The 27,459-nt window shown below is 38.1% G+C and overlaps 1 protein-coding gene and 1 pseudogene across 5 annotated transcripts in view; one reads left to right on the top strand and one right to left on the bottom strand.

Annotated features, from left to right (window-relative positions):
• The window catches only part of HYCC1 (hyccin PI4KA lipid kinase complex subunit 1), a 143,694-nt gene that overhangs the window by 18,041 nt on the left and 98,194 nt on the right, over positions 1–27,459 (top strand). The gene's annotated exons all lie outside the window — the stretch shown is intronic.
• On the bottom strand, positions 18,163–18,318 carry LOC103114299 (large ribosomal subunit protein eL39-like; annotated as a pseudogene).

The following is a 27,459-nucleotide window of genomic DNA, read 5'->3' on the forward strand; positions in this document are numbered from 1 at the left end:
AATATAACATATTTTTAGCCATTCATCTTTTGTTGGATATCTGGATTGTTTCCAGGTTTTTGCTATTACAAATTCTGTTGCTAGGTATACACAGATCTCTTTGGATGGATGTATTTATTTCCTTTGGGTAAAGTTCCCAGGAGAGAAATTGCTAGATCATAGGGTAGTGTTCTCAGAAAAAAATCTCCAGACTGTTTTCCACAGGGTTGAACCAGTTGACACTCCCATCAGCACCTCTTTACCCCCCATTATCTTCTCCAACATCTGTTGTCACTGTCTTGTATAGTGTATGGTATTCTCATGGATATAAAGTGGTATCTCGTGTTTATTTGCATTTCTCTGATAATTGTTAACTTTGAGCACCTTTTCATATATTTGTTGGACTTCTGGTTCTCTTCTTCACTGAAGTTTCTGTCCATGTCCCTGCTCCATTTTCTAATTTTTTTTGGGGGGGGCGGGGGACTAAGTTTACTTAGTTCTTTGTATATATATGTTTTTTGTTAGTCCTTTATATGAAGTATGTTGTATAAATATCTTCTGCTCTGTAGGCTCTCTTTCTATTTGGGTAGTGTTAACCTTTGCTGTGCAGAAGTTTTTCATTTGATTTATTTTTGTTTTTGTTCTGTTTGCTATTGAACTTGAGTCTTTGAAAACATTTTTTTGACTTTTTTTTTTAATTGGGGAATTAATGTTTTACATTCAACAGTAAGTACAATGGTTTGTACATGCATAGCATTCCCCATTTTCCCATACAACCCCCACTAGGTCCTCTGAATCCTTCTTGGATCTGTATTCTCCCCACTCACCCACCCCAGAGTCTTTTACTTTGGTGCAGTACGCCAATTCCATTTCAGGTTCTACTTCTGTTTTCTTTTCTGATCTTGTTTTTCAACTTCGGCCTGAGAGTGAGATCATCCCATATTCAGCCTTCAGTTTCTGACTTATTTCACTCAACATGAATTTTTCAAGGTCCATCCAAGATCGGCTGAAAACGGTGATGTCACCATTTTTTACAGCTGAGTAGTATTCCATTGTGTATATATACCACAACTTGCTCAGCCACTCATCTGTTGTTGGACACCTGGGTTGCTTCCAGGTTTTGGCTATTACAAATTGTGCTGCCAAAAACATATGTGTACACAGCTCTTTTTGGATGGATATGTTGTGTTCCTTAGGATATATCCCCAGGAGAGGAATTGCAGGATCATAGGGTAGGTCCATTTCTAGCCTTCTGAGAGTTCTCCAGACTGTTCTCCACAGAGGTTGGACCAACTGACATTCCCACCAGCAGTGTAGGAGGGTTCCTTTGACCCCACACCCTCTCCAGCATTTGCTGCTGTTACCTTTTCTGATGTATGACATTCTCACAGGAGTGAAGTGGTATCTCCTTGTTGTCTTGATTTGCATTTCTCTGACAATCAGAGACTTGGAGCATTTTTTCATATGTTTCTTGGCCTTTTGGATCTCTTCTGTGGTGAATATTCTGTCCATGTCCTCCCCCCATTTTTGGATGGGGTTATTTGTTTTCTTGTTGTTGAGTTTGGCAAGCTCTTTTATATATTTTGGTTATTAACCTCTTGTCTGATGTATGGCATGTAAAGATTTTCTCCCATTCTGTGAGGGGTCTCTTGGTTTGGGTAGTGGTTTCTTTTGCTGTGCAGAAGCTTTTTAATTTGATGTAGTCCCATAGGTTTATACTTGCCTTAGTCTTCTTTGTAATTGGATTCGTTTCATTGAAAATGTCTTTAAAATTTATTCGGAAAAGAGTTCTGCCAATATTTTCTTCTAAGTATCTGATAGTTTGTGGTCTAACATCTAAGTCCTTGATCCACCTGGAATTTACTTTTGTATTTGGTGAAATACAGTGGTTCAGTTTTATTCTTCTGCATGTTTCAACCCATTGTTTCCAACACCATTTGCTGAAGAGACTCTGGTTTCCCCTTTTATTTTATTTTTTTTAAATATTTTTTATATTTATTTTTATTTATTTATTCCCTTTTGTTGCCCTTGTTGTTTTATTGTTGTAGTTATTATTGTTGTCATTGTTGTTGGATAGGACAGAGAGAAATGGCGAGGGGAGGGGGAAGACAGAGAGAGGGAGAGAAAGATAGACACCTGCAAGACCTGTTTCACCGCTTGTGAAGCGACACCCCTGCAGGTGGGGAGCCAGGGCTTGAACCAGGATCCTTATGCGGGTCCTTGTGCTTAGCGCCACCTGCGCTTAACCCACTGCGCTACAGCCCGACTCCCTGGTTTCCCCTTTTAATAGTCTGGGCACCTTTGTCAAAGACTAGATGTCCATAGGTGTGGGGACTTAGTACTGGGTTCTCGTGGTGCATCCATGAGTACCCATTCATTGGGGAAACTGACGATCCTTCCTAGCCGACTGAATCCACATGGATCCCAGTCACTTTAAAAGCCAGCAACAAGCAGCAGCTGACAGCTTTCAACCTGACGCTGTTGACTGGCTACGGAAGAAGGGCAAACGCTAGAAGAAGAACTGGGTTCTCAGTTCTATTCCACTGGTGAGTCACTATGTCTATTCATGTTCTAGTACCAAGAAGTTTTGATGACAAAGGCCCTATAATACAGTTTGAAATCTGGGAGTGTGATGCCTCCAGTTCTGTTCTTTTTTCTCAAGATTGTTTTGGCAATTCTAGGTCTTTTCTGGTTCCAGATAAATATTTGTAGCATTTGTTCTATTCTCCTAAAAAATGTGGTTGGGATCTTGATGGGGATAGCATTAAATTTGTAGATGGCTCTGGGTAATATATTCATTTTGATGATGTTAATTCTACCAACCCATGAACATGGAATATCTTTCCACTTCTTTGTGTTTTTTTTTTTTTCAATTTCCTTGAGTAGTGACTCATAATTTTCAGTATACAAGTCTTTCAGTTCTTTGGTTAGGTTTACTCCTGGATATTTTATTGTTTTTGTTGCCATAGTAAAAGTAATTGATTTCTGGATTTCAATTTCTTCTAACTTAGTGTTTGCATAGAGGAATGCCACTGACTTTTGAATGTTAATTTTGTAGCCTGACACCTTACTGTATTGCCTGATGATTTCCAAAAGCTTCTTGCTGAATTCATTAGGTTTTCTATGTATACTATCATGTCATCTGCAAATAGGGAGAGTTTGACTTCCTGTCTTCCAATCTGTATGCTTTTAACTCCTTGCTCCTGCCTGATTGTTATGGCAAGAACTTCCACCACTATGTTGAATAGTAATGGTGATATTGGGCATCCCTGTCTAGTACCTGATCTGAGTGGAAATGCTTCCAGTTTTCACCATTGAGTATGATGTTGGCTATAGGTTTGCTATATATAGACTTCACTATCTTCAGAAATTTTCCATCTATTCCCATTTTTGTAGTGTTTTGATCATAAAGGGTTGTTGTATTTTGTCAAAGGCTTTTTCTACATCTACTGATATGACCACATGATTTTTGGTCTTGCTTTTGTTGATGCGGTGGATCATGTTGATTGATTTACATATATTAAACCAACCTTGCATGCCTGGGATAAACCCCACTTGGTCATGATGAACAATCTTTTTAACAGACTGCTGTATCTGGTTGGCTAGAAATTTGTTCACTACTTTAGCATCTATGTTCATCAGAGATATTGGTCTGTTGTTTTCTTTTTTGGTTGTGTCCCTGTCTGCTTTTGGTATCAAAGTGATGTTGGCTTCATAGAAGCTGGAAGGGAGTATTCCAGTATCTTCAATCTTCTGGAATACTTTCAAAATTAGAGGTATTAGTTCTTCTTTGAAGATTTTGTAGAATTCATTTATAAAACCATCTGGTCCAGGACTTTTATTTTTGGGAAGGATTTTGATAACTGTTTCAATTTCATTAGCTGTGATGGCCCTGTTCATGTTATCTAGGTCCTCTTTACTTAATTTTGGAAGTTCGTAGGTATCTAGGTAATCATCCATTTCTTCCAGGTTCTCTAGCTTGGTGGCATAGAGTTGTTCATAGAAGTCTCGTATGATATGCTGAATTTCTGCGGTGTCTGTTGTGATATCTCCTCTTTCATTTACTACCTGATTTATTTGAGTCTTCTCCCTTTTTTGTTTTGTGAGTCTGGCTAAAGGTTTGTTGATTTTGTTTACTCTTTTGAAGAACCGACATTTACTTTCATTGATCTTTTGTATTTTTTTTTTATTTTCAATGTTAATTATTTCTGCATTTCTGCCCTAAATTTAGTTATTTCTGTCCATCTGGTTGCTTTAGGGGTCCTTTGTTCTTCTTCTTCTAGGTCTTTAAGATGTGCAATCAGGCTGTTTATGCTTTTTCTTGTTTCCCAATGTGTGCTTGCTTGTATGGCTATGAACTTCTCTCTTAGTACTGCCTTAGCTGTGTCCCAAATATTTTGATAGCTTGTGTCTTCATTGTTATTGAACTCTTGAAATATTTTGATTTCTTCCTTTATTTCCTCTTTGACCCAGTAGTTGCTAAGTACTGTACTGTTTTTGTACACTACATTTTGGGACTATTGCTAAGCTTTTGTTGATTGTTAAGTGTTAGTTTAATTCCATTGTGGTCTGAGAAGATGCCTGTGAGGGTTTCAGTGCTCTTGCATTTGTTGATGCTGTCTTTGTGGCCTAACATATGGTCTATCCTTGAGAATGACCCATGTGGACTTGAGTAAAATGTGTATTCAAGTTTCTTGGGATGAATGAGTCTAAAAATGTTCAATAGTTCTAGTATCTATCTCCTCATTTAGCTCCCTCATATCTTTATTGATTTTCTGCCTGGATGGTCTGTCAAGTTGAGAGAGTGGGATGTTGAAGTCCCCTACTATCACTGTGTTCCTGTTAATATATTGCTGTAACTCCTTCAGTAGATGTTTGATGTATTTAGATGGCTTCTTATTGCTTGCATAGATGTTAATAATTAAGTCTTCTTAATTGACTGATCCTCTAAGCATTAAGTAGTGTCCATCCGTATCTTTTTTAATATAATTTATTTTAAAGTCTGTCCTGTCAGATATGAGAATAGCTGTTCCTGCCCTTTTTTGTGGGCCATTGGCTTGTATGATAGTGTTCCATCCTTTCACTTTGAGTCTGTGTTTGTCTTGTTGAGTTAGGTGGATTTCCTGTAGACAGCATATTGTTGGGTTGTTTTTTCTGATCCATCTTGCTACTCCATGCCTTTTAATAAGTGAATTCAGGCCATTGACATTTATTGATATCAAAGAGTGAAGTTATTTTAACGCTATTCTTGTAGATTTTTAGTGTGTTCTGATATGTGGTATATTTGTGGTTGTTTATAGGTGACCTTTCAGAACTTTTTTCAGGGCAGGCTTGGTGATAGTTGATTCCTTCAACTGTTGCTTGTCTGAGAAGGTTTTTATGCTTCCATCTAGTCTGAATGACAGTCTAGCAGGATAAAAAAAGGCTTTCTCATTGAGCACTCGATAGATATCTTGCCATTCTCTTCTGGCCTGTAGTGTCTGTATGGGAAAATCTACTGCTAATCTTACAGGTTTTCCTCTGTAGGAGACTCTTTGTTTTTCTCTTGCAGCCTTCAGGATCCTTTCTTTATCCTTATTCGTTTTTATTCTAAATATGATCTGTCGGGTGTCTTTAAGTCTGTTTTAATTGTCTGGACTTCTTGAACCTTTATGTCTTTGATGTTGTCTAGACTAGATACTTCCTCAGCTAGTATGTCCTGAAGAATGCTTTCTTCCCCTCCCTCTCTTTCTTCCTCTGGTATGCCAATAATGCATATATTATTTCTTTTGAAGTCATCCCATAGGTCTCTGTTGTTGTTTTCAGTATCTCTTAATCTCTTTTTGAGATCTCTTACTTCTTTTTTAGTTGTCTCTAATTCGTCCTCAATTTTGCTAATTGCGTCTTCAGCCTCATTGATTCTATTCTCTCTCCCCTCTACTGTTTTCTGGAGTTCATCTATTTTGTTACCCTGTTCTGATACTGTTTTAGCTTGTTCTGCTAGTTGCGTTCTTAGCTCAGGTATTTCAGCTTTCAACTCTCTACTAACCTTGAGATAATTAGTGTTTTCTTCCAGAGTCTCATTTGTTGTTTCTGCATTTGTGATCACAATTCTTTCAAACTCTTTACTCACTCCTGTGACTATTTCCTTAACAATTGTTTGAATGTTAACCTTACTATTTTGTGCTTCACCCTTTAGGGGGCTTTTAGCTGGACTCTTGTCCTAGCTCATTTCTCCAATATTTCTTCTTGTTGGTTTAACTATTCTATATAGCATGTTATGAGGTCCCTCTGTCAGTACTTTTCAAATTACTGATCACTCTTGCCTGGATTGACTTGTGTCTAAGTATGGTACTTGAAGAGTTGTGGAATAATGTACTTAAAGAGTTCACAGTTGTGGAAATAAGGTACTTAAAGAGTTCACAGTTGTGGAAATTGACAATTGTTTCAATATTATTTTAATTCCTGAGTTGGAGCACAGTAGCTTAAAAGCTTCTTTTGTTCTTTTTTTTCCCTGTAGACTATGGTAGCTTCAGGGCTTTTAAGCTATAAGTAGGCTTGTTAGCTTAATCCCTCACTTCTGACCAAGAGATAAAGCAGGGTGGGGGAGAGATAGCACAGTGGTTATGCAAAGAGACTCTCACACCCCAATGATCCAAAGCTCCGTGCTTAATTTAGCTTCTCTGCTAAGCTGGGCAGCACTGCTAGGCCCTGAGAGTTTCTAAACAAGCCCCATTTATAGTCTGTACGTTCTGAGGCAATTATTCACCATGTTCTCATCAGGAGAACAATTCTAATGGCTCCCTGGTGGTCATTAAGCCAGGTCCCCTGCATTGCTTGATGCTGTGGTCTATTAACAAAATCATTGTTTTGCCTGAGACCCGCCCGGCCTCCAGGGTATTCACTTAATCTCCATTGGTTAGATGGAAGCTTGCTACCTTCCTGCTCCTTTTCTCTCCACCCCCTCTCCTAGCCATTTCCTTTTCTGACCTGCCTCTTTCGTTTCAAAAGATATAAATGCATTTTCTCTAATCAATAAATGAAATTGTATTGCATTCCTGCTCAGCCACGTGTTCCAGAGTCTCTCCGGCAGCTCCCATTATACAGCCCCACTGCTAGGCCTCTGAGGTGTAGCTCTTCACCTGAGTTCCTGGTCAGTTGTCTGTTCCCAGATGTCAGCACAGGGCCTCCCCCCTGCTGCCCAGCCTCAGAGGGCAGTAGCAATGGAGACTCACAGTTGCATTTGGTGAAATGACTCTTAGGGAAGTCCTCTCCTCCCTTCAGCAGTCTTTTTTTTTTGGAGAAACAGACTGGAGGTTGTATCTCAATTGCTAAACTGCCAGACTGTTATCAGCCACTCAGTCTCTCCTTAGGCTCCTCCCTGTCCAGGAGCCATATGTGTTTGCACTCACCAGTGGTTTGGTGGCTTCCTGAAGTCGTTCTAATCCTGCCTTGTTGTGGTCCCAGGTGGGTCTCCTTTGGTATTCCTCATTGATCTGGGAGAGGAGAGGAGAGAAACAGAGCTGCTGCTGCTCCATAGCCCCACCTTGCGATGCCTCCCCCCCCCCCCCCAGAAGTTATTTCTATGTCAGCATCATCCAGATTTATCTCTGGGGCTCTTTCCTTGGCAGGACAAATTCACTCTCCTGGTGGCCATCTTTTTCTCCTCCTTCTATTGCACCAAAGTAAAAGGCTAGGGGTAGAGGAAGGGTTCAGGTTCTGGAACATGATGTCAGAGGGGGACCTAGAGGAGGTTGAATTGTTATGTGTAAAACTGTGAGAAGTTACACATGTACAAACTATTGTATTTTACTATTAACTGTAAACCATTAATTCCCCAGTAAAGAAATTAAAATATATATATTAGTGCATGTGGGAAATTACTATTTTATTACTATTTTATTACTATTTTATTACTATTTTATTACTATTTAATTACTATTTTATTACTATGTGGGAAATTACTATAATATTACTATTTTCCCAAGTGCTTATAGCTTTTGTTTGATTTTCTTCCTTAACAAAGAAATTGTAATTTTTTTATAGTTACGTGTATACCTGTAAGCAAAGCCATTGTTTTAAAATCTATATTGCTAGTTTTGTATACATCTAATAATTTTGTCATGAGTTTTAATATTTAAAATTCTTTCTCTAGGGGAGTTGGGCAATAGTGCAGCTGGTTAAATGCATGTGGCGTGAAGTGCAAGGACTGGCATAAAGATCCCAGTTAGAGCCTCCAGCTCCCTATCTGGGAGAGTTGCTTCCCAAGTGGTGAATCAGGTCTGCAGTTGTCAATCTTTCTCTCCCCCCCCCCCATCTTCCTTCCTCTCTCCAATTCTCTCTGTCCTATCCAACAATGACATCAATATCAACAACAGTAATAACTATGACAATAACAACAACAAGGGCAACAAAAGGGAATAAATAAATAATTCTTCCTCTAGAAAACATAGGGGTGCTGTCTTTGTTCAATTTTTCCCAACACCTTTCCTCTTTCTTTCTTTTGCCATCTGGATTGCAGATTTTTTCTGGACACAGATCATACTTAACTTTTTTTTTTCCTCTATAGTAAAAGGTAGTAGAAAGATTTGGCATACTCAGTAGACACAGGTCTGTTGAATTATTAATATTACAACTTGAACACATAGCAATTTTTACTTATTGCACTTATGGAGACATTGAATTATCCACATCACCTTCCAGCTGATGTCTGTTTATATGTAGTCTTGTTCTCTTTGTTTCCACTGTGCCTCTCTCTTTTGTTCAAGCTCTGGTTCCTTTCTTTGTTCCCATTCTGCTTCCTAATCTTCAATATGGATTTCCCCATTATAGTATGGATAAATTGTCAACATGGAGGCCTGAAGTAGTGAATATGTTGAAAGTATAACTAATCACTGTATAACTTCCCATGCTACTTACTGTATGATAATCACATCAATTTATGGCATCAAAGTAATTTTGTCATTTGAAATTTGTACACATATCTCTTTAAAAATCTCAACATAAACTTTACAAATTCTATCAAGATATCAGGATTTAGTGGACTTGGATTTATTGAATTACTGCTTGAATCAGTTAGTATAGAATATATTTTGTAGGAAGTCGGGCTGTAGCGCAGCGGGTTAAGCGCAGGTGGCGCAAAGCACAAGGACCGGCATAAGGATCCCGGTTCGAACCCCGGCTCCCCACCTGCAGGGGAGTCGCTTCACAGGCGGTGAAGCAGGTCTGCAGGTGTCTGTCTTTCTCTCCCTCTCTCTGTCTTCCCCTCCTCTCTCCATTTCTCTCTGTCCTATCCAACAACGACAACAACAATAATAACTACAACAATAAAACAACAAGGGCAACAAAAGGGAATAAATAAATAAAATAAATATTAAAAAAAGAATATATTTTGTATTTTATAAATGTTATATTTTGTAAAAGATGCTACAACATTCTGGAAAATCTCATTTTGGCCACATTTCTGTCCTATATTAAGATGATTGCATTTGTAATACTTTTATTTTTAATAAGACTCACTATATTGGGCTAAAGAATTTTTTAAAAACATAGGAAGAGGGGCCGGGTGGTAGCGCAATGGGTTAATTGCACATAGTGTGAAGCACAAGGACCAGCTCAAGGATTCCAGTTCGAACCCCCAGCTCCCCACCTGTAAGGGGGTTTCTTCACAAGTGGTGAAGCAGGTCTGTAGGTGTCTAAGTTTCTCTCCCCCTCTCTGTCTTCCCCTCCTCTCTCGATTTCTGTCTTATCCAACAACAACAAAACAGTAAAAACAATGGAAAAAAGATGGCTGCCAGGAGCAGTGGATTCGTAGTGCAGGCACTGAACCCCAGTGATAACCCTGGAGGCAGGAAAAAAATAAAAAAGGCAGGAAGAGATATTCTAAGGTAAGTCTATATACATCAACTAATAAAATTTGAAAATAAAACAAGATAGACAAGATAGGCAGTGTTGTTGTGGCTCATGGATGCAGTGCTTTCTCTCCCTGACAGTTTGTATTCCTGACCTATAGGTTTCCTCAACATGGGTGGAGTGTTTCTCAACTGGGTTGTAATAAGTGAAGAGTAAAGAGGAGATGCCGTAGAGGGAAAAAAGCACAAGCAGACCAGAACGTTAGGATGTAGTGGTGTGTTTTGGAAATCAGTGATAAAATTTACATAGTAATTTATGGTCATACTATAGAGGAATTTGAGCAGAAGGTCTAATCGCTATGAGGTTGGATAGTGTCATAGTATGTTTAGGAGAAAGACAGTGTTTCAGGAATATTAGTCTGGCACTAGTGTGTATGGTGCACTGAAGAGATAGGAGCAAGAAGTATAGGGATTAATAATACTGTGTGAACTGAACATGCAGAGGCAATAAAGGCTCAGACTCAGTGTGTTGCTGTAGTGATGGAGAACAGATGGTGAATCTGACAGACATTATGAAAGGTGAAATTTATTTCTTTATTTAGCAAATATTTATTAAATGCTTATCATCTGTATTTATACTTATAATATATGGATTGACTTTGCCTGAAACTGCAAAACAATTTTAAAATTTTAATGTTATGTTCCTGGTAGTGAAGTTCTTACTGTTGTTTGATGATTATGTGGAATTTAAAAAATCATTAATAACCTTATAGACCTTTGCAAAATGGAAAACAAATATTCTTTTCATAATCTTATAAAATAATTTGTACTTTATTTGGTTAACAAAGTGAAATGCAACTATTTAATCATGCATAGAAGAAATCCTCTGGCAAGCAAATGGAAGTTTCTTAACCAGAGGACTCTTAATTAAGGAAGCTTTATTCTTGAATGATTATGAGTGTTCTGGTGCATTGAAATATCTTTTCTCATCATTTCTGTAATGCTGACTGTCATAAAGTGGTGTATTTTTTATACTTTTAGCATCTTATGATTGCTGTCAGGCAATGCTTAAAATCATATTGTTAGCTTGAAAGAATTGAAAAGTATCTTAAATTGAGAACAATTTATCTGAAGATCAGTCACATAAAGTATCTGTAAATCTGTTCAATAATTATTATTTTAAGATAAAAGAACATTTTGCTTAAGTAACATTGACAATGCATAATAATTGTCTTGACATATGGACAGAGTAAGGCAATGGAAGTAAATCATCATGTATTACATAATTTATGCCTTCATTTGCTAATTTTACGTCAGTTTTAAAAGTTCCATTTTAATCATGTTGTCTTACAGAAAGCAAAAAATACATTTTTCTCTTACTTGTGTATAGACTGTATCATTGCTTTTAATTTTAATTTGTTAGATACCAATAGTGATTTGATTCCATAGAAACTATTTTGTTTTTCGTGTTGTTATCCTGGACAGCCACCAAATCCTTCATTATAACTATTGTACTTTTCTTGTTGCTTCCTCTGTGATAATTCTCTTATTATCTGTTTCAGAGATATCCATTTCATTGGTCTATCTGGAACCTTCTTCAACATAGCTCCCCATTCCTTCTCCTTAGTAACTTTATTAAAAATTAATTTTTATGATGAATATTTAGTTTCAGGTTTCCTGAACTTAGCCCATGTCAACATTAGAAAAATGCATTTATTATTACTCCACTAGCAATTAGTTATACATAGTTTTAGAGGGAGTCTGGTGGTGGTGCAGCGAGTTAAGCGCACGTGGCACCAAGCACAAGGATAGTTTTAGAATTTATCTTTAATTTTGATTCCTTCCATCTCTCTCTCTCTCTCTCTCTCTCTCTTTCTCTTTGCCTCCAGGGTTATCACTGGGGCATGGTTCCTGCACCATGAAGCCACTGTTCCTGGAGACCATTTTTTCCCATTTTGTTGCCCTTCTTGTTGTCGTTATTGTTATTGTTGCCATTGATGTTGTTATTGGATAGGACAGAGAGAAATCGAGAGAGGAGGGAAGACAAAGAGGGGAGAGAGAAAGATAGACACCTGCAGACCTGCTTCACCACTTGTGGAGTGACCCCCCTGCAGGTGGGGAGCCAGGGGCTGGAAAGGGGATCCCTATGCCAGTCTTTGCGCTTTGCGCTATGTGCGCTTAACCCACTGCTACTGCCCGACCCCCTTGATTCCTTCTCTAGTGTAAGATTGCTTTCATTTTGGTTCTTATTGCATGCCATGATGCCAGCCAGCTACCACAGAGGGCTAGTTGATAAGGTAAATGTTAAATTAAAAACTCAGAATAAAATTTTGGGCCCCAAATAGTAAGAATTCAAAGGTTCATTTATACATGTGGCCAGAACTCTAGCTCAACTGGTAGGGCACAGAATTTACATGCCTGACACTCCAGATTTGATTCTTTGATTCTCTGTATCTCTCAAAATTCTTTCTGACCCTCATGTGAAATAAATGAAACGAATTTACATTAATTGGGCAAATATGTATTTGGCAATTTATTTATTTATATTTTTTCTTTATTGGGATTAATGTTTTTACAGTTCACAGTAAATACAATAGTTTTTACATACATAACTTTTCTTAGTTTTCTATAGAACAATACAACCCCCGGTAGGTCCTCTGCCATCCTGTTCTAGAATCTGAACTCTTTCCCCCATTCACCCCAGAGTCTTACTTTGGTGCAATACACCAACTCCAGACCAAGTTCTGCTTAGTGTTTTCTCTTCTGATCTTGTTTTTCAACTTATGCCTGTGAACAAGATCATCCCACATCCATCTTTCTGTTTCTGACTTATTTCACTTAACATAATTTCTTTAAGTTCCATCCAAGATGGGCTGAAAATGAGTAAGTCGCCATTTTTAATAGCTGAGTAGTATTCCATTGTGTATATATACCACAACTTGCTCAGTCATTCATCTGTTGTTGGACACCTGGGTTGCTTCTAGGTTTTGGTTATTACAAATTGCCCTGCTATGACCATAGGTATACACAGAACTTTTTTGATGGATGTGTTGGATATATCCCCAGGAGAGGAATTGCAGGGTCATAGAGTAATTCCACTTCTAGCTTTCTGAGAGTTCTTCAAACTGCTCTCCACAGAGGTGGGACCAATTTACATTCCTACCAGCAGTGCAAGAGGGTTCCTTTGTCCCTACAACTTCTCCAGCATTTGTTACTGCTATCTTTTCTGGTGTATGACATTTGTGTGAGTCAATTTAGCAAATCTGAGTTGTAACTTATGTTTTAAAAAAATTGATCAAAGCAAGTACAAATTAGGTGTGACCTGGTTTGGAGAAGTTTGTGTAAAGGTCTTGTGGTTTAATTGTCTCCAAGCTTATATCAACTCTTTCTATGAGACTTGACTGCTAAGGACAGTTATGAAACATTTGGTTTTCCTGTCTTGATTGGGCTAGTCTCTATGCTGACAACTGAATTGTAACCAGGATCAAAACAGAGAATTAAAAGAGATTTATTTTTAAAGGAGTTAAATTTGAGAAATTGAGATATATAGGTATGTTGCACAGGAGAGTGCTTGTATTTGGAGCAGAGAGGTCATGATAATTAGACCTAGAATAACCATAGTGGGGCATAGGCAGAATATGTAAATTAGGAAGCCTCAACAAATTAATGGAATTGAGACACTGAGCAAAGCAGAGAAGTTATAAAGTAGAGGAATTGAAACAGAAGACAGATGTCTCAATTCTTTTTTCTCTTATTTATTTTTCTTTATTGGGGGATTAATGGCTTAGTCAGTAAACAGTAAGATACAGTAGTTTGCACATGTGTAGCATTTCTCAGTTTTCCACATAACAAATCAGCCCCAACTAGGTCCTCCTCTAACATCATGTTCCAGGACCTGAACCCTTTCCCCCACCCCAGAGTTTTACTTTAGTGCAATACAAATGCAGTCCAAGTTCTACTTTGTGTTTTCTTGTTTTTCAGCTTCTTTTTTTTAATTCAAAATTTTTTTTATTAATGATCAGCAAGATTGTGGGATAAGACAGGTAAGTAAAATTCATACAGTTCTCACCACCAGAGTCACATATCCCATCCCCTCCATTGGAAGGTTCCCTATTTTTTATCCCTTTGTGAGTATGGACCAAAGATTTCTATAGGGTACAAAGTGTGGGAGGTCTGACTTCTGTAATTGTTTCTCCGCTGGACATGGGCATTGACAGGTCAATCCATACCCCCAGCCTGTCTCTGCTTTCCCTAATGGGGTAAGCTCTGGGGAGATATGATTCCAGGACACATTGCTGAGGTTATCAGCCTAGGAAATTCAGGTTGGTGTCATGGCAGTAATTTTAAACTTTTGTCTGTGAGTGAAATCATTGCATATTCATTCTTCTCTTTTTGATTCATTTCACTTAGCATGATTCCTTCAAGCTCCATCCAAGAGGAGGTAAAGAAAGTGAAATCATCATTTTAATAGCTGTATAATATTTCATTATGTATATATGCCACAACTTACTCAGCCACTCATCTGTTGTTGGATACCTGGTTTGCTTCCAGGTTTTGGCTATTATGAATTGTCCTGCTATGAACATAGGTTTACACAAATCTTTTTGGATGGGTGTCTTGGGTTCCTTAGGATATATCCCAGGAGAGAAATTGCAGGGCCATAGGGTAAGTCCACTTCTAGCCTTCTGAGTGTTCTCCAGACTGCTTTCCACAGGGGTTGGACTAATTTACATTCCCACCTGCAGTACAGGAGGGTTCCCCACAACCTTTCCAGCATTTGTTGCTGCTACTTTTTCTGTATGACATTCTCACAGGAGTGAAGTAGTATTTCATTGTTGTCTTTATTTGAATTTCTCAGACAATCAATGACTAGGAGTATTTTTTTTTCATATGTTTGTTGGTATTTTGGATCTCTGATGAATATTCTATTCATATCCTCTCCACATTTTTGGATGGTATCATTTTTGTTGTTGCTTCTGAGTTTGGTGATCTCTTTATGTATATGTAGTTTGGTTATTAGCCTCTTGTCTGATGTATGGCATATAAAGATCTTTCATTCTGTAAGGGGTGTCTTTGTTTGGATGGTGATTCCTTTAGCTGTGCAGAAGTTTTCAATTTGGAGTATTCCCATTGGTTTATTTTTGTTTTAGTCTTCTTTGTACTTGGATTTGCATCTTTGAAGATGCCTTTAAAATTTATGTGGAAAAGAGTTCTGCCAATAATTTCCTCTTAAGTATTTGATAATTTCTGGTCTAATATCCAAGTTCTTGATCCATTTGGAATTTTGTGTTTGGTGAATATAGTGATTCAGTTTCATTCTTCTGTAGGTTTCAACTCAATTTTTCCAACACCACTTGTTGAAGAGACTCTGCTTTCCCCATTTAATAGTCTGGGCACCTTTGTCAAAGGTTAGATGTCCTAGGCATGGAATGCCAACCCTTCACCCTCATCACTTGGGTGAGACCTTTCCTTTCATGGTATTCTCTAATTCTATTCCAGGAGGTTCACTTCTTAACAAAGTCCCAAAACCTAGATATAGGCCAGGTCCCGTTAGAGCCTATGTTCACATGTACCCATAAATTAGGACAAAATATATACACGAAAGAAAAAATACACAATAGTCTTTAGTGAGTCAGTATCAAGTTCATAATGAAATAGTGTCCACTTAGACTTAGATACTCTCTTCACCTACCTCCTATTACAATTCTCTCACTCACTCCAAAGCTAACCTTATCAAAGAAAGGACTGCCAAAGCTAAATAAGGGCAAGAGACTGGCATACTTTAACGATGACTCTTTAGTCACTATCAGGCCATTCCACCAGCTGGGGCCCCAACAAGGGAGTCCTGAGATTCCCAAACAGACTTGATGGGCCTAGAACTTGAATAAATCCCTCTCTCCATTGATACTGGTTATTTTTATCAGGAACAACAAAATAGACCCCTTTGTGGGCCCCCATAAGGCCTTGCCCTCAACCTGGATCAACAATGGTAGAGAGTGTTCCATCCTCTGAAGGGAGGATGGACAATATACTCTATGCTACACCTGAGGAAAATGGGTTGATACTGGGGCAGTATGGAATATTCCTACTCATGACCACAGAATGTGAGCTCAGATCTAGAGGGATGCAGAGGTCACATAGGCTCCTAAGCTAATTATGGGCCCCAGATCACATCAAATTGATGGGGTTAACAGTCAACAATATTTATACCCCTTTCCCATATTAGGGAGCTACTCTCTCCCCTGATCCAGCTTTCTGGTCCTTCTCCCAGCCATGACATCATCTTCCCAGACAATAACTAGATCCACCTGCATATCAGATTTCAGGCTCAGGTAAAACAAACAAATAAACAAACAAACAAAAATTAGTATAGCTACAGGCCCTTGAAATATAACTAAAATATGCCTACTAGCTATCTACAAAATGGAGAAAACCCCCCCCTCCCAACACTTCATCTGCACTATTCCAGCCTTTAGGTTCATGATTGTTCAACAATTTGTTTGGCTTTGTATGTTAACTCTCTTTTCAGCCACCAGATGCTAGCAGGATGTGACCAGACTTCCCTGGACAGACAACCCCACCAATGTGCCTTGGAGCTCCGCTTCCCCAGAGCTGTTTCCCCACTAGGGAAAGAGAGAGACAGGCTGGGAGTATGGCTAGACCTGTCAACGCCCATGTTCAGTGGGGAAGCAATTACAGAAGCCAGACCTTCAAACTTCTGCATCCCACAATGATCTTGGGTCCATACTCCCAGAGGGGTAAAGAATAGGAAAGCTATCAGGGGAGGGGATGGGTTATGGAGGTCAGTTGGTGGGGATTGTGCGAAGTTGTACCCCTCTTATCCTATGGTTTTGTCAATGTTTCCTTTTTATAAATAAAAAAATTTAAAAAAGATTAGATGTCCATAGGTGTGGGGGCTTACTTCTGGACCCTCAGTTCTATTCCACTGGTTGGTGTGTCTATTCATGTTCCAGTACCAAGCAGTTTTGATGACAATGGCCCTATAATGGCCCTATAATTTGAGATCTGGGAGTGTGATGTCTCCAGTTCTGTTCTTTCTTCTCAAGATAGTTTTTGGCAATTCTAGGTCTTTTCTGGTTCCAGATAAACATTTGTAGCATTTGTTCTATTCTCCTAGAAAATATGGCTGGGATCTTGCTGGAGATTGCATTAAATTTGTATATGGCTCTGGGTACTGTATTCACTGTGATGATGTTAATTCTTCCAACCTATGATCATGAAATATCTTTCTACTTCTTTGTGTCTTTTTCTATTTCCTCGAGTAGTGACTCATAATTTTCAGCATACAAGTCTTCCACTTCTTTGGTTAGGTTTATTCCTAGATGTTTTATTTGTTGCTATAGTAAAAGGGATTTATTTCTGGATTTCTTCTTCTTCACTTAGTGTTTGCATAGAGGAAAACCACTTACTTTTGCATATTATTTCTTGCCTCCAGGGTTATTGCTGGGGCTCAGTTTCTGCACTATAAATCCACTGCTCCTGTGGCCTTCCCCCCCTTTCGATTTTTTGGATAGGACTGAGAAATTGAGAGGGGGTGGGAAGATAAAGAGGGAGAGAAAAAGATAGACACCTGCAGCTCTGCTTCACTGCTTATAAAGTGACACCCTTGCAGGCAGGAGCTGGGGGTTCAAACTGGAATCCTTGTGCAGGTCCTTGCACTTTGTACTATGTGCGTGTAATCTGGTGTGCTGCTGCCCACCCCCTTTTCAATTCTTTATTCAAGATTATTTACAGATATCCTAGCTCACTCTCTCTCTTTTAAAGCTAGCATGCAGATAGCCTTGACTAAAATAGTGCATAATTCTAATTAGATTTTTTAGGAGTGAGTAGTTAGGATGATGGGATTTCTGGGACTCAAACTACTGAGATGAACACTTTTTTGTTGGTGTTTAAGATAGAGGCAGAGAGTCAGAGAAAGAGAGTGAAAGAGAGATCACACCAAAGCTTCCTTCAGTGTGTTGGGGGCCAGCCTCGAATCTGGGTCACTCACATGGTAAAGCAACACACTATTCAGGTGAGTTATTTTGCCAGCCCTGAGAAGAACACTTTTTGTTGACATTCAGAGTAATTGGCTGGTGAAACATAGCACTTGCACATGTGAGGCCCTGGGTTCAACTCCTATCACAGGTTCTCTAGTCTCTTTCTCTTTAAATGAATTAATTAATAATAATTTTTTTTTCAAAAAGTTCACATATTTATTACTGATTCAGGAAACAGGAAGAGATAGAAGACCAAGTGTATTCCTAATCAAGGAATGTGTGCAAGACAGCAGTGCTTTGCTCGAGATACTAGCGGTCTATCCTGGCATAAATATGTGCATCTTAAAGGATCCTTATAGACCCAGCTTTGTTCTTCTCCAGTGTCTCCTCTTGAAGTTTTACCTGATTTTATTACCAGTTTTCATCCAAATCCACTGAGGAATAGGACAGTTCTGCTTTTGCTTCTTAGGTACGAAGTGCTTGATTCTGAAAGTCTGATGAGAAGACATGGTGAGGATAAGTCAGTCTGACAACACAATGACAGAAAAAAGGAGAGAAACAATAATAATTTCTTTCAAATTAAAACAAACCTCAGTGGTTCAGTTTTATTATACATATATTATTATATGGAGTGCTGGTAAATGCACGTAGGGCCTGGTACATGCTTGATATTATGCATTACTTCTTGGTCTAATTTTTATTCTATGATTTTTGTTTTCTTTTAAGAGAGAAAGCAAAAAGGAAAGAAGGAAAGTAGGAGGGTAGAAAGAGAGAGAGTTCATGAGATTCCTGAGAGTATTACTTAAATTATAGACAAATGAAAATTTTATTACAGCCTTACAGAATTTTGGAAATTGTCTAATTCTCTCAGCCTATTTCATATTAAAGTCCCCAGTAGTAGGGATTATTAATTAGTCTATCAAACCTGAGTCCTTTATTGTGTCATTTAACTTTAAAGTGGTTATTACATTGCTTTTCTTAATTTTCAAGAAAGTTTATACTATCAGGCAGGAAATAAGGTCAAATTACTTTTTCTCTGAACTGAAAATGTAAGTGAGAATTAAATAATTCAAACATTTAGGAAAATTCTTAGGTGCTAGCATCAGTATTTGTACAAAATAAGATGACTAAAGCCTAATGAAGAGGGTCAGGTGGTGGCTTACCTCATTGAGTGCAAATGTTAAAAAGTGCAAGGACTGGAAGTGGGCGGTAGCACAGTGGGTTAAGCACAGGTGGTACAAAGTGCAAGGACCTGCATAGGGATCCCGGTTTGAGCCCCTGACTCCCCACTTGCCACGGAGTCACTTCACAAGTGGTGAAGCAGGTCTGCATTCGTCTATCTTTTTCTCCCCTTCTGTTTTCTTCTCCTCTCTCCATTTCTCTCTGTCCTATTTTAACAACAATGACATCATCATCAACAACAATAATATCTACAACAATAAAAAACAACAAGGGCAACAAAAGGGAAAATTTTTAAAAAAAGTGCAAGAACCTTGGTTTGAGCCCACGGTCCCCACCTGGAGGAAAAAAGCTTCACAAGTGGTGAAGCAAGGTTGCAGGTGTCTCTGTCTCTCTCCCTCTCTATCACCCCCTTCTCTCTCAATTTCTAGCCGTCTCTATCCAATAAAGATTTAAAAAAAACTTAAAACAAATGCCTAATGAATAAAAGTATCTTTTTTTTAATTAAAAAAAATTTTTTATTTAAGAAAGGAGACATTAACAAAACCATAGAATAAGAGGGGTACAAATTCCGCACAATTCCCATAATAGTCAGTTGTAATATTTACAGTGATATGTTGATTCCGTTGATTAAGAGAAGAATATATGATAAAATGAACTAATAAGTAAGGTGTGCTTTATTCTATGGCTATGAACTTCTCCAAACTTTGAATATTTTTTAAAGATTTTATTTATTTATTCATGAGCAAGATAGGAGAAAGAACCAGACATCACTTTGGTACATGTGCTGCTGGGGATTGAACTCAAGACCTCATGCTTGAGAGTCCAATTCTTCATCCACTGTGCCACCTCCTGGATCACTGAATTTTTTTTTTTTTTTTTTTTTTTTTAAGATTTTACTTATTAGGAAGATAGGAAGACACAAAGAGAAAAAGAACCAGACATCACTCTGGTACATGTGCTGCTAGGGATTGAACTTGGCACTTCATGCTTGAGAGTCCAGTGCTTAATCCACTTTGCCACTTCTTGGACCGCCAAAGTTTTGAATTTTAACCAACCATTTTACAATATCCATTATCAATAACAATAAAATCAGACAAAAGCATGTACACCAGCAGGTTGCAATCATGATTATTGGACATTTATAGATTATGATCTATTTGCGGTTGGTTTTGCCAGAAGTATTTTTGAGAGAATCTAATTCCTTAATGGCAGAGTCTTAATAAATACAAAATTCTCTGATAGGAGCTAGTTAGTATATGCTTTACACTAAAAAAGTATGTCCTGCATGTTTGGCTGAGACAGTACTTTAGCTAACTGTTGCTGCCTTGCAAACCATCTCCAAACATAATAATGGCTTCAAACATCACTTTAAAAAAATCCATCACAAATATGAGACTTACTGAATTTATTGATAGTTGTGCTTTTTGTTCCATGTCAGCCAAAGCCCAAGTGATGTGAAGGTTTGACTTGACTGGAATGTCCAAAATGGCTCAGTCACATGACTGGCAGTTGGTGTTGACTTTCAGCTGGACTCAGTGAGTGTCTTGACTCATTTCCAGTCTTTCAGGATATTTGGGTCCTAGAATATGCTGACTGGTTTCCAAATATGTGAAAAGTGGAAGCTATAGATTTCTTCAGGCCTAAACTCAGAAATTTCATAGCAGTGTGTCCTTTTTCTTCTGCTGATCAAAGCAAATCATAAGGAGAATCCAGTGTATCAAAGTAGTTGTGGATTACTAGTTTTGGTCTGAGTTTTTAAAAATTTTTTGTTATTAGAATTCAAATCAAACATAATTTCCCTAGATAAAATACTCTTTTGAAGTCCTGAAGGATTTGAGACGAATAGAAAGATGAAAACGGAAAATTGGAAAAAAAAATTGCTGCCTTCTTTTTTTCACCTAGCTCTAGCTTTTATCAAGAGAAACACACTGGTTGGTTGCCATAGCACCTTGCTATACCAACACAATTTTATTTGTCCTTGGAGTAGGTAAAAGATGCTTTAGTGAGAAACATTTCCCTGAGTAACAATCTCTGCTCTGTTCATGATAATCTCTGCTCTGCTCTGTTCATGATAACTAGTAACAATCTCTGCTCTGTTCATGATAATTAATTTATGAAGAAAATAGCTGTAAATTATGGGACTGCCCACATCTCGCTTACTGCCTGTATATATTATATTACTTCTCTCTTTTAGTCACTTGAGGACACAGATAGGCTGTGAAGCAATCAGCAACATTTCTTTCTGAACAACAGCATAGGTAACCCTACTTTTATAGAACTCTTTAGTTGATTGTCCAGTTTCAAAGCAGAAAAATCCTTAAGATTAAAGTAATTTTATTCTGTGAAATAATTAGAGCCTTTCCCACTTCTATCCTTTCCTGAAATTCAACCAAGATTCTTGATAATCTTCTGTTGGTACTTACCTTAGCTTCTGCAATTAATCCCATTTCATGGGACAGAAGTTTGAAACATCTGTGGTATGTCATAACCTGTTTATAGAAATTTGATTATAGAGTTATAGAAACTTGATTTTTAGAATGGCATGTGACAAACAGTTATGAAAGATTTGGTAGCAGTTAATAAAGTGTTGATAAAGGAGATGGGTATAACATAATAGTAAGAAGGAAATATTTAGAGTTTTTCAGTGGAAGTTATAAATATATTTTCCTTTTTATGTGTTCTTCATCCCTCTCTCCCTCCCTCTTTCTTTTTCTTTTTTTTAAGTTGACATTGACTACATCATTGTATATGTTTCTGGAGTTCCTTTTCACACCTGTTCAAAAGTAAATTGTTAGACTGGGAAGATAGCATCATGGTTATGAAAAGACATTCATGCTTGAGGTACCAAAACTTCCCAGTCTAATCGCCAATACCACCAGAAGCCAGAAATTAGCAGTGGTCTGGTAAAACAAATAAACAAGAACAAAACAAAAAATTGTGGTAGTGGGGAAGGTGACTTAGCAGGTAGAGTGCAAACTTGCAAGTGTGAGGTCTTTGGTTTGATTCCTGGCACTGCATATTTTGGAACTGGTGTTCTGGCCTCTCTCATTTTCCCTTTCATGAAATAAACATTTTTTTTTCTTTTTTAAAAAGTGAGTTGTCATATACCATGACCACCACCAAAATGCTGAAGTTCTTATATTCTTGTTTAATAGATGCCTTCCCTACTCTGTGTTCATTATACTCCTCACCCCTTATAACAACCTCAGATCTGTTGCCCAAACCCAAGGGTTAGTTTTGGGTTGGTTTTATCTATTCCCTTGCTTTATCTTTTTTTTCTTCTTTTTTTATTTATAAAAAGGAAACATTGACAAAACCATAGAATAAGAAGGGTATAACTCCACACAATTCCCACTATCAGAACTCTGTATCCCATCCCTTCCCCCGATAACTTTACTATTCTTTAACCCTCTGGGAGTATGGACCCAAGGTCATTGTGGGATGCAGAAGGTGGAAGGTCTGGCTTCTGTAATTGCTTCCCCGCGGAACATGGGCGTTGACAGGTCAATTCATACTCCCAGCCTGTCTCTCTCTTTCCCTAGTGGGGTGGGGCTCCAGGACACATTGGTGGGGTTGTCTGTCCAGGGAAGTCTGCTTGGCATCATGCTAGCATCTGGAATCTGGTGGCTGAAAAGAGAGTTAACATATAAAGCCAAATAAGTTGTTGACTAATCATGAACCTTAAGGCTGGAATAATGCAGATGGAGAGTTGGGGATGGGGGTCCTCCGTTTTGTAGATAGCTAGTAGGCATATTTTAGTTATATTCCAAAGGGCATGTGACTATACTATTTTTGTTTGTTTGTTTGTTTTGCCTGAGCCTGAAATCTGATATGCAGGTGGATCCAAGTTATTGTCTGGGGAGATGATGTCAAGGCTGGGAAAAGGACCAGAAAGCTGGATCAGGGAAGAGAGTTTCTATTTCAGGTGGTTCACTTCCTAACAAAGTCCCAAAACCTAGATATAGACCGGGTCCCATAAGATAGAGCATATGTTCACATGTATCCATAAATTAGGACAAAATATATACCTGAAAGCAAAAGTACACAATAGTCTGCAGTTGGAGTCAGTATAAAGTTCATAATGAAATAGTGTTTACTTAGACTTAGATACACTCCTCACCTACTTTCTATTACACTTCCCTCACTCACTCCAAAGCTAACCTTATAAAAGCAAGGACTACAGAAGTTGAATAAGGGCAAGAGACTGGCATACTTTAATGATGACTCTTTAGTTACTATCAGGCCACCCCATCAGCTGGGGCCCTATTCAAGGAGTCCTGAGATTCCCAAACAGACATGATGGGCCTAGACCTCAAATAAATCCTTCTCCCTAATATTACCAGTCATCTCTACCAGGAACAATAAAATAGACACCTTTGTGGACCCCCATAGGACCTTGCCCTCAATTTTGATCAACAACAGTAGAGAATGTTCTATCCTCTGAAGGGAGGCTGGACAACATACTCTATACTCTACCTGAGGAAGGTGGGTCTTGAAATTGGGACAGCTTGGAACATTCCTACTCATCACCATAGAATGTGAACTCAGATCTAGAGGGATGCAGAGGTCACATAGGCTCCTAAACTGAATATAGACCCCAGATCAGATCAAATCATTGGGGTTTACAGTGAATAATATTTATACACCTTTCCCATATTTGGAAGCTACTCTCTTCCCTGATCCAGCTTTGTATCTTTATATTCCACAAGTGAATAAGGTCATCCAGTATTTGTCTTTCTCTTTCTGATTTATTTCACTTACAATAATGTCCTATCCATGTCATTATAAATAGCAAGAATTCTTCTTATAGTATATATTCTTCTTATAGTATATACTTTAGTAGTATATGTACCACATTTTCTTCACCCACTTACCCATTCATTGGACACTTGCATTGTTTCTATATCTTGGCCTTTAAAATAGGCAGTGAACAAAAATGTACATATATCCCTTAGAAATTAGTCTTTTTATGTTATTGGAAGGTACCTACAAGAGTTGAACTGCTGGATCATATGGAAAGTACTTTTAAAATCTTAAGACACCTTCATACTGATTTTTACAGAGACTGGATCAATTTTACATTCCTACCAACAATATAAAAGGTTTTTTTTCCTCACCCCTAACAACCTTACTAACACTTGTTGTTTCTGGTCTTTGTAATTATATAGGCCATTCTCACAGTTGTGAGGTGCTGTCTTATTTATGTTTTCAATATGGTGTTGGATAAAGAACTTAGGACCTTGTACATATATGATATCACTGAACTGCCTCCCTGACCCAAATTTTATGACACATTTTCTGGGACTTAATCCCTGCATGACTTCATTACTTCTGGTGGCCATCTATTTCCACTCCCCCCCCTCCTTTTGATAAAAGATGAAAAACAGAAGTAGAGACATCTCTGCAGTTGGAACTCAGGGATTTAAACCCAGATCCTCACACATGATAACGTGCTCTGTATTGTGCAAGCCATCACCCAACCCTGTTTTCTATATTTCAATATTTCTATAGCCAGAAAGAGGAAGAGACACTGAAGCACCTCTCCACCATCCATAGAATTCTATTTGTTTTTTTTGTCCTTGGTGCTGCTTATGGTGTTCCCATATGGTGCCAGACATTAAAGTCAGAGCCTCATGCATAGTCTCTACCATAGAGCCACTTCCTGAGCCGCCTCATAGCTTGCATTTGCATTTCCCTGATGAGTAATGGTGAACATTTTTTTCATGTGCCTGTTGTCAATCTGTGTCTTTTTTTTTTTTTTGAGACATCCTATTCATCTCTCCTATCCGTTTTTTGATGAGGTTATTTTATTATCTTTATTTATTTATTGGATAGAGACAGCCAGAATTTGAAAGGAAAGAGGGTGATAGGAAGAAAGAGAGGTAGCTGCAACACTGCTTCACCACTCACAAAGCTTTCTTTCTGCAGGTGGGGATGGGGGGCTCGAATCCGTGTCCTTGTGCGTTGTAACATGTGCACTTAACCAGGTACACCATCAACTAGCCCTTTATGAGGTTATTATTATTTTTTTATTGTTGGTGAGTTTGAGTCCTTTATATATCTTAGATACTAGCTCCTTGTTGGATGACTTGAGATGGTCTACTTTCACTTATTTGCAAGTGGTTGGTATATAATTTCTTAGCATCATTTATTGAAGAGACTCCTTTCTTTATTGGATACTCCTGTATCCTTTGTCATAAGTTAAGTGCTCGTATATGTGTGGTTTTATTTCTGGGCTCTCAGTTCTATTACATTGATTTGTATAGCTATTTTTTTCCTTAACAATGTTCTTTCGATTATTATAGTTTGTAGTATAGTATAGCTTGGCATTGGGAACCTAGATTTTTTTTTTTCTGAATTGAATAATAAAATAATTATAATGTTAGTTGTATCTTATGCCAATTCTTTTATAGTATACATTCTAGAAAGCTTGATGAATTTGGGAATCTTAATTGTAACTGAAAAATAGCATACTTAATTTAGGAAAGTTTTATTATATGTTAAAATGTTTTAAAAAATAAAGTTTGGAATACTAACATTGCTTGTGAGTTACTGTACAGAATCCCAGCAAGCTTTCTAATATGATTTCATATATTCTGTTTTAAGAAAAAGGTGGTTAATTACACAGCAGGAAATACCTATTTTAGTTTTGGTCCCTTTGTCTTTGAGAAGAATAAAGATTTTTAAATGTGAGAGTATATTTTGAATATTCTTTGAGATATCTAATTAGGTTTTTATAAAGCTGCAAAGTTACATAATCAAGACTTTGCCATAAATGTTAATAGGTTACATATTAGATATGAAATGTGCGGGTGGATTAGCAACTGTAGAGAGCCACTTAGTGAGTGCTGGAAGAGAGAAATGTCTTTTAAATCACTGTTTCTATTTTGTGGTCACTCTATTTCTCCCTTGCCTAGTCTTTAGTGGTATCATAATTTATACTCATTTTGGAGTCCAGAGTTAATGGAAAGAAAAACTTTTTATGATGTTGCTGTGTATGGTAAAAGCAAGGAAAAGCTTCTGTCAACTGGCAAACATTGTTAACTTTCATTTTTTATTTGTATAAATACTTACCCCACATTTTGTAGAACTTCATTCTCAATTCCCATATTGTGCATTAACATTTCAGGTTCCATTTTAGTTTATTTCCTACTTTCCTTTTCCTGTTATGAAGGTGAAAGAAGTTTGCCATCTGGGTCCTGGGTGGGGGTGTACCCTGCAAAGTGCACACATTACCACGCACAAAGACTCAGGCTCAAAACTCCCAGTCCACACCTGTCAAGGGGATTGGGGGTGAGGGGAAGCTTCATAAGCCATGAAGCAATACTACAAGTGTCTCTCCTCTCTACCACTCTTTCCCTTTCTCTTCTCATCACCTTTCTTTCTCTTTTTAAAATCTTTTTTTATTATTATCTTTATTTATTAGCTAGAGACAGCCATATTGACAGGGTAGAGATGACAGAGAGGGAGAGAGAGAGAAACACCCGCAGCCCTGCTTTTCCACTTACAAAGCTTTCCCCCTGCAGGTGGGGACCAGGGCTTGAACCTGGATCTTTGAGCATTGTAACATGTGTGCTCAACCAGGTTTGCCACCACCTGGCCCCTCTCATCACCTTTCTTTCTCTCACCCTCTATCAAAGAATAAAAGGGAGAAAAATGATCACCAGGAGTGGCAGAGTTGTGCATGCACCAAACCCCAGCAAAAAAATAAAAAAAATATATATTTTAAAGTTTGTCATGGGGCTGGGCAGTGTTGCATCTAGCTAAACACAGTTTACCATGTGCAATAACCTGGATTCAAATTCCTTATCCCCACCTGCAAGTGGGAAGCTTCATATACAATGAAGCAGTGTTATGGGTCCTGGTCTCTGTCTCTCTGTCTCTCTCTCGCCCTCTCCCTCCCTTCTTCCTTTCCCTCTCCCCCCTCCCCCTTTTCAATTTTCCTCTGTCCTATCAATAAAAGAAAGGAAGGACTTTGGTGGTGGGTGCAGGTGGAACTATACAGTGTAATCTTACAATCTTTTTCTTTATTTTTTTTGTAATCTTACAATCTTGTAACCTATTATTAATCACAAATAAAAAATCAAAGGAAAAAAATACAAAGGAAAAGAAAGAAAAATTGGCCACCAGAAGTTTCCTCATGCAGGCACTGAGACCCAGTGATAGCCCTGGTGACAAAAAAAAAAAAAAGAAAAAAGAAAAGAAAAGAAAGAAAGGAAAAAAGCTCATCTCTGGTGTATGGTGGTGCAGAGGATTGAAACTGGGACTTTGGAGCCTCAGGCATGAGATTCTCTTTGAATAACCATTATACTATCTACCCCCGCATCCCTTACATACTTTTTTTTTTGGCCACCAGGTTTCAGTGCGGGCACTATATATCCACTGCTCCTGGTGGCCAATTTTTATTTTATTGGGTAGGACAGAGAGAAATTGAGAGAGGAAGGGAGAGAGAAAGCGTGTGAAATGTC

Source organism: Erinaceus europaeus, chromosome 8, assembly GCF_950295315.1.
Source record: "Erinaceus europaeus chromosome 8, mEriEur2.1, whole genome shotgun sequence".
Lineage (NCBI taxonomy): Eukaryota > Metazoa > Chordata > Mammalia > Eulipotyphla > Erinaceidae > Erinaceus > Erinaceus europaeus.